This window comes from Nipponia nippon, unplaced genomic scaffold, assembly GCF_047370975.1.
Source record: "Nipponia nippon isolate SJK-2023a ecotype South Korea unplaced genomic scaffold, ASM4737097v1 scaffold_25, whole genome shotgun sequence".
NCBI lineage: Eukaryota > Metazoa > Chordata > Aves > Pelecaniformes > Threskiornithidae > Nipponia > Nipponia nippon.
The window spans coordinates 7716818-7725378 of record NW_028262342.1 but is presented as its reverse complement, the minus strand read 5'-3'; positions in this window follow the sequence as shown (position 1 = coordinate 7725378).

The following is an 8561-nucleotide window of genomic DNA, read 5'->3' as shown; positions in this document are numbered from 1 at the left end:
AATGCAGAAAGAAAATTTAAACAGTGGACAGGTACAAGAAACACGGGAATATTAAAAACACAGGGACAGGGAGACAGATAGAAGGAACATAGAAAGAAAATTTTAAAAGCAACAGGGTGCAGGACAGAGGGAGGAAGTAAAAAATAGGGACAGGGCACGGGAGAGAGGGAAACGTGGAAAGAGAAATTAAAATGCACCAGGGTACGGAAAACACAGGAAAGCGTCAAAAAATAGGGAGAGGGAGCCGCAAAGAGGGAAAGAGAAAAAAATTAATAGGTGAAGTGGTACAGGGCAGAGTTCACAGAAGAGTAACAAGTTTTGGAGAGCCAGACAGGTAGGTGGGCCAGCAGAGTGGGAGACAGAAGCAGGGACAGGCAGGGAGGCAGGCAGAGATCTGGGGAAGGGCAGCAGAGATGGACTGGGATGCACACGAGAGAACACACGACTCGACACAGCTCCTGGCACCAGCAGGAGACCTTCGCTGCCCTAACGTTTTTCTGTCTGCCTCGGCAGCAGGTGCCTCAACACTCCTCCACCACAAAGCTTCCCAGCGGCTCTCCCGTGCAGCTGATGGAGGCACCGAGCTCCCAGCACCACGTGCTGGTGGTGCGCTCTGTCAGGGATGGCTCGGAGGGATGCTTCCTCGCTGCAGGCACTGGCCATTCCTTGCTGGAAGTGGCTGCCTGCAGGACCCCCTTGGATTCCCTCCTCAGACAGTTCCCCTTCACCAGCTCCCTCAGGCAGGCATGCCTGGACAGACCCTTCCCCAGCCAAAGGGAGGAATTAAAAAAATAGGGACAGTGAGCCGCATAGTGGGAGACATAGAAATAAAACTTCAAAAGCAATGGGGTACAGGACAGACAGGAAAACACTAAAAAATAATGACAGGGAGACAGATGGGGGATACACAGAAAGAGAAGTTAGGAAGTGGTGGGGTACAGGAAAGAATTTTAAAACAGAGACAGGGTGGAAGATAGAGGGAGAAAGGAGAAATAGAAAGAAAATTCAAAAAGTGATGGGGTACAATTCACGCAGGTGAGAATTAAAAAATAAGGCCAGGGAGCTGGTGAGAGAGATACATACGTATAAAGAAAATTTTAAAACCAACGGGGTAAAGGAAAGAGTGAAAAGAAATACAAAATAGAAAAATGGAGCCAAATAGAGGGAGGCATAGAAAGGAAGTTTGAAAAGCAATGTGGTACAGAGCAGAGGGAGGTGTTAAAAAAATAGGGTCAGGGAGCTGGATAGAGGGGGAAGATATAGAAATGAAAATTTAAAAGTAGTAGGGTACAAGGCAGTACAGAAAAACTAAAAAATAGGGAGAGGGAGCCAATTAGAGAGACACATAGAAAAAATTTAAAATGCAACAGGGTACTAGACAGAGTTGGCAGAAGAATAACAAGTTTTGGGGAGCCATACAGGTAGGTGGATTGGCAGAGAGGGAGACGGAGGAAGGAAGGCAGGCAGACATCTGGAGGAGGGTGGCAGAGATGGGCCAGGATGCAGAGGAGAGGACGCGTGATTCACTGCAGCTCCTGGTGCCGGCAGGAGACCTTCACCACCTTGACGCTTCTCTCTCTGCCTCTGCCCCTTCCTCCTCTGCAGTGCCATCTGCCCGACCCTCGCCCATTCAGCAGCACACAGCAGACACATCGATGCTCCTCATCTGCAAGAGCCCCTTCACACAGCAGGGCCAGCCTCAGCCTCACTGGCCCCAGCTGGAGCCCATCAGGAACAGGGGCCATTGCCAAAGCCCCAAAGCACATCACCCCCTCCCCTGTCCACAGCCACCAGCTCTGCACCCAGGGGCTGCAAACACATCCAGGCGCACAGAGGAGGCAGGAAAAGTTTATTCATTAATGCACATAAGAAATCATGGCAATGAGTTGGCTGCAAGGCTCAGTGCCCAAACACAGCAGGAGAGAGGGAGAAAAGGGAAGAGAAAAGCAGGAGGAAAGACAGAGGGAGATAGAGAAGAGGTGTGGGACAGGAAGCCAGAAAATGGGATGCTGTGAACAAGAGAGGGACCGGGAGCAGGACAACTGTGTAGAGGAGAGCAGAGAGATTGCAAGACAAAACAGGGACAGAGAGATGGAGGAATAAATAAGAGAGACGGGGGGGCAGGAGAGAGAGGCTGAAGGGACCAGCAGGGAGACAAGATAGAGACAAGACAAGGGATGGGGAAAAATTCTGAAGCGATAAGGGAAAAGAAACATAGGCAAGAAATAAAAAAACATAAACAGCAGATTGGGATAGACATAGAAAGAAAATTTTCTAAAAGCAACAGGGTACAAGAAACATAGGGAAGAACTAACACATAGGAACAGGGAGCTAGAGAGATGTAGAAAGAAAGTGTGACAAGTGTCAGGGCAGAGGACAGAGAGGGAAGAATTAAGAACTAGAGACAGGAAGGTGGATAGAGGGACACGTAAACAGACAATTTTCCAAGCAACAGGATACAAGAATCATACACAAGAATAAAAAAAAAAAAAAAAATACGTACATGGAGCTGCATAAAGGGAGAAGCAGGAAGAAAATTTGAAAAGCGACAGGGTACAAGAAACACTGGCAAGAAATTAAAATTAGGTCAGGGAGACAGAGAGAGGGAAAGGTAGCAAGAAAATTTAAAATGTGACTGGGTTTGAGAAACTTATGCAAGAATTTAAGAAATAGGGATGGAGAGGTAGAAAGAAAATTTGAAAAGCGATGGGATACAAAAAACATAGGCAAAAATTGAAAAGTAGGGACAGGGAACCTGATAGAAGGCAACTATGGTGGGTTGACCTCGGCTAGCCGCTGGGTGCCCACCAAGCCGCTCTATCGCTCCCCCTCCTCAACAAGACAGGGGGACAAAAATACAACAAAAAAGACTGTAGTTTGAGAAAAGGACAAAGAGGTCACTCACAATTACTGTCACAGGCAAAACAAACTCAACTTGAGGAAATTAATTCAATTTATTGTCAATCAAAATCAAGAGTAGGATAATAAGGAATAAGAACAAATCTAAAAAACACCCCGCTCCTTTTTCCTGGGCTCATCTTCACTCCCAGCTTCCCTACATCCCACCCCCGTGCAATGCAGGGGGACAGGGAGCAGGGGTCGCGCTCAGTTCATCACACATCATCTCTGCCGCTCCTTCCTCCTCATGCTCCTCTTCTGCTCCAGTGTGGGCTCCTCTCCACGGGGCCGCAGGTGCTGCCAGGAGCCTGCTCCAGTGCAAGCTTTCTGTGGGGTCACAGCTTCCTTCAGGCACATCCACCTGTTGCGGCGTGGGGTCCTCCACGGGCTGCAGGTGCATGTCTGCTCCACCGTGGACCTCCGCAGGCTGCAGGAGGACGACCTGCCTCACCATGGCCTCCACCACAGCCGGCAGGGGAATCTCCGCTCCGGAGCCTGGAGCATCTCCTCCCCCTCCTTCTTCACCGACCTTAGTGTCTGCAGGGCCATTTCATGCTCACATTTTCTCTGTCACAGTGTCTGTGCAGCATTTTTTACCCCTTCTTAAATGTCCATCCCAGAGGCACAGCTGGCATTGCTGAGGGGCTCAGCTTGGACCGGCGGCAGATCCGTCTTGGAGCTGGAGCTGGCTGTGCCTGACACAGGGACAACTCCTGGTGTCTTCTCACAGAAACCGCCCCTGCCCCGCCCCAGCTAACAAAACCTTGCCACATAAACCCAAACCAACAACGATCGGCTACAGGGCACAGAAGGGGGATTGAAAAATAGGGAAAGGGAGCCACAGAGGGAGAGGCATGGTGGAGGGGAAATAGAGTTGGGCTACAGGCCAGGGAGGAGGAAGCGACAGGGAACCAGCCTGAGAGAGATAGAGAAAACCAAAGAATAGCGATGGGCCACAGGGCAGAGAGGGAGGATTTTTAAAAAGGGGACAGTGAGGTGGACAGAGATAAACTGAGACATGCCAAAAAACCTTGATGAGCTGAAGGGGAGACACAGGGGAATTAAAGCATAAGGACATGGAGCCAGACAGAGAGAGAACAATAAAGACAAAAATAGGCTGTGGGACAGAGAGGGAAGAAGTTAAAAGACAGGGACCTGGAATGAGATAGAATGAGATATTTCTTTCTTAAGAAATAAATAGTCTATCTAGAATACAGGGCAGGGATAGAGGAATTTAAAAATAGGGACATGGAAGACAGAGAGGTGGAGGGGTGGGAATCGTGAAGGGCTAAAGGGCAGACGAAGAGTAATTTAAAGAGTTGGGATAGAAAGGCAGACCTAGATGGAGAAGGACAAAATTAGTTACGGGCTGCAGGACAGAGACAGAGGATGGAAAAAAGAGGGACAGGGAGCAGGACAGAAGCACAGAGAGAAAAAGAAAACATAGGGGTAGAACAATAGAGAAAGAGGGGGGCTTGTAGAAGGAGGGAGGGAGAGGTGCAGGGAAGCAGAAAAAATGACAGCAGCGAGAGAAAGAGAAGGGGGGCAGGAGGGACCAGGATGCAGAAGAGGGGTGACACGGCCCCAGGGGTCCAGGACTCGCCGCAGCTCCCGCTCTCAAAGCTGCTGGCAGAATTGGACAGCTCGGATGTGTCTTTTTCTCTCTCTCTGCCCGCCTCATAGCTCCAGTCGCTTGACTGTCGTCCACCTAAGAGATTAGATTGGTGTCTTACAGCTCTTACGATACAAGGCTTCCCAGATACGTAGCCTCACACGTGCAACCTGGCTGTACTGTGCTTCTGGTTACACGTCAGACCCTGCGGTGCATGCTGGCGATCGGATCTGCTGAGGACTACACTAGGAGGGATCCTTCCTCGCATTGAGAGGCAGGCTGTCTCCTGTCTGCAGCTGGAAGCAGCTGCCAGCTGGCTCCTCTTTATTTTATTCTTCAGCTGCTTTACCTTTTTCTGGCCTCTCCAGCTTCAGCTGCGGCAGCTCCCATCCACAGCCAGGAAGCGTCCAGCTGTCCATTTTTGACCATGCCGCTAGGAGAATGAGGCCAAAGGCAACCCACACAAACCTGAGCCAGATGCAATCACCAGCATCCCTGGAGAGGAACTGCCAACCGAGTCCTCAGTGCTGCCTCTGGGAGAGGGAAAGAACAAGCAGCTGTTATCCACAGGGATGACTGTAGCTCTCCTCAGGCAGGAACCCCTCCTTCTGCAGGAGCTGCTGGAGATGCCGCTCTTTCCCTGAACCGATGCTAATGGAACCTGCTTTTAAGGAGAATAAAGCATATTCAAGGGCCAGCTTGCTGCCATGAGGACAGGGTTCGGGGGCAGTCTGTGGCTACAGGACAGGCTTCAGGGGAGGCGCTGGAGCTGGGGGCAGCTGCATGGGGCGAGCAGGGCTGGAGGAGTTTTGTTGAGTCGGGGTGGGCACAGCCATCTCCTGCCCCTCTTCCTGCGTCCTCTCCACCAGCTCTCAGAAAATCCCTGGGACCTGCCCTTGATGCGGCCTGACTCCAACTGACCGTCAGCCTCTTGCACCAGTGGGTTGGAAACATCCTTGCGACTCGTCAGCATTCTCCAGCAGCAGCACCATCCCCTGGGGCTGCAGCCCTTTTACACAGAGGGGCCATCACCATCAGTCTCACTGGCCCCCCTGGGGCTCCTTCAGCCCCAGCCCACAGCTGCAGCCACGGCCCCTGACACCCACCTTGTAACCTGCTCCCTCGGACTCTCTGACAGCCACTCACCAAGTACAAAGGAGTACAAACACAGCCACGAGTGCAAAGGAGACGACAGCAAGTGTTCAGTCGTTAATGCGTATAAGTCCCGGGAGCGAGTCTGCTATGGGGCTCGCTGCCTGTACACTCACCCTTCCTCTGGGACAAGGTGGCATTCGTTACTGGAGCAACAGACACAGAGAACGAAAGTACAGCGATGGGGAACAGGACAGAGGAGCAGAAAGAGGAAAAATAAAATGAGGGAGAAGGACTGAGGAGCAGAGAAAGAAAAGTACAGGGAAAAGGATAGTGAGATGGATAAGTCAATAAAAAAGGGGATGAGGAGCCCTGCAGGGACATGGTGGAAGAAAAACAGGGTCAGGGAGCAGGAGAGAGGGAAAGGGAGAGAAAATGATGAGCAGGGAGCCAAACAGACGGATTGAGAGAGAAATCAAATGAGAGGAAATAAGGGAGGGAGGGTGGTGGTTGAAAACTCATGGGTTGAGATAAAGACAGTTTAATAGGTAAAGCAAAAGCTGCGCGCACAAGCAAAGCAAAGCAAGGAATTCATTTGCTACTTCCCATCGGCAGGCAGGTGTTCAGCCATCCTCAGGAAAGCAGGGCTCCATCACATGTAACGGTTACTTGGGAAGACAAACGCCATCGCTCTGAACGTCCCCCCCTTCCTTCTTCTTCCGCCACCTTTATATACTGAGCATGATGTCATATGGTATGGAATAGCCCTTTGGCCAGTCTGGGTCAGCTGTCCTGGCTGCGCCCCCTCCCAGCTTCTTGAGCACCTGGCAGAGCATGGGAAGCTGAAAAGTCCTTGACTAGTGTAAACACTACTCAGCAACAACCAAAACATCGGTGTGTCATCAACATTATTCTCATCCTAAATCCAAAAGACAGCACTATACCAGCTACTAAGAAGAAAATTTACTCTATCCCAGCCGAAACCAGGACCATTCATATCCTCTGCGGGATATTGATACATCCTCACAGAAGTATTCTTCAGCTTGCTTATGGCAACTAAATGTTAGAAAGCCGATGGGCGAAATACAGTGTGAGGGCTATCATTTTGGTTCTCAAATCTACCTACTCCTGATGTTATCTAAAGTGATAATGGCTTACATTTTTCATATAAAGAAGTGCAAGATCCAGCAAAACAAGAGGGAATTAAATGGGTATTTCACACCCCATACTACCCCTAATCAAATGGGATGGTAGAAAGAACTAATGGCTTGTTGAAAAAGAATCTCAAACCACATGAGGCTCAATGGTATACAAGACTTCCCAAAGTACTCCATCAATTAAAGAATCGATATGGGCCTACTGGAAGCCCTGTAAGCCAAGCATTCTTTGTTAAAACTGAGCTTCGCGCTCTTCCTTCTGGCACTGTATTTGCACCCCTGAACCCCCTGTGTCAGCCGCTCCTTGGGAGCTGCTCTTCCGAGCTGTGCCCTACATTCTGCAAGCACCTCCTATCTTCCATCTTCCCACAGACTCCAAGCTATGCTACAGGCCCACAAAATAAGTGAAGTCCTGATGCTTATAACTGATGCCTGCTGCAAGCTGCAAAGGTTCTTGGGAAAACATGGTACGCTGTCAGCAATCGGGAAAGGTGATGAGCTGTTCCATACCCTGAAAGACACTATGCCTTATGTCCCTGCTGCTTTCTTGAGAAATGCTGAAACCCCATATAGAGATGCATGCAAGATGCCCACCTTAACCCCCACTAGATCACCTCACCATCAGTCCTAACGAGATGGTGTCAACAACTTGCACAGTATGCTGCAAAACTGTTGAAAAAAACAAGGTTCCATCTTTGATAAAGTCAGGAAGTCCAGGAAAATACAAAGTGCTTAGAATAAAAACAAAACCAAAAAACATACTCTTAAACCATCATGCCACCCCTGAACACCCAATACAAAATTACTGACCTGAAAAAAAAAAAAAAAAAAAAAAAAAAAAGAACTGCATACAGTGCACTGCAGAAAGTGTACTTTCTGCCAAACCTTGACTGGTCCTGAAGTCCTTACCTCAGACACCTCCGCTTCTCTATATGTCACACAAGCAGGGACATTCTTCTTTCCAGCTGATGGAGGGCTGCTCCAGGCTCATGACGAAAGACACCAGGGTGTTACATCCACAGAAGAACAAGGAAGCCATGGTGATTTTCTGCCAAGCCTTGTTTCCCAGCAGAGTCGGGATGTGGTGAAAGCAGGCTGAGGTTCTCCACCTTCGTCCAGGTGACTGCAGCGAGGAGGTTCAGGAGCAGCCACAAGATGGAACTGAGAACTGTTCGTGCCCCAGGCTTTGCTGGGTCTGGTTCCACCTCCTGCAGCAGGTCTCACCCCCTTCTTGGGTCGTCTTGGGCAGTGCAAAGCCTAAGTTCGCTGCTGTGCCTACCAGTACCACACCATACTAGCAAACCCAGCCTGCGAGAAGGTCCGTTCCTGGTAAGCAGAGGACACCTCGACATTTTGCTCCAACTTTAGGAGGCTCAGGTGGGGCTCCCACACAGGAGGCAGGTGCATCCTACGTACTTTCCAAAGGAAGTGACTAAGCTGCACTTTAACGAGCCAGCCCAGCAGCTTACACTGTGCTCTACCCCACTGGCCCTCAACCCTGCCCAGAGCCTAATTCTCAAAGGTGTCCCTACTCTGAGCATGTCTGTGCAGCAGGATTAGAGACAAGTTACCCAATAAATAGAAATTACTGAAAAAGCACTATCAGGGTTTTAGGAAAGACTCATTTTTCCTGCTTACAAGCAACCGCTGCAACATATATTAGTGTTGGCCCTTATGTTCTTTAAATAGCCGTGGTAAGGTCTGCTGTTTTATAAAACACAAACTAGGGACAAAGTGCTATGGCAATTTTTTAACCTTGCTTATGTATATATAGGTGTAAATAAGCCTTGGCTATAGCAACA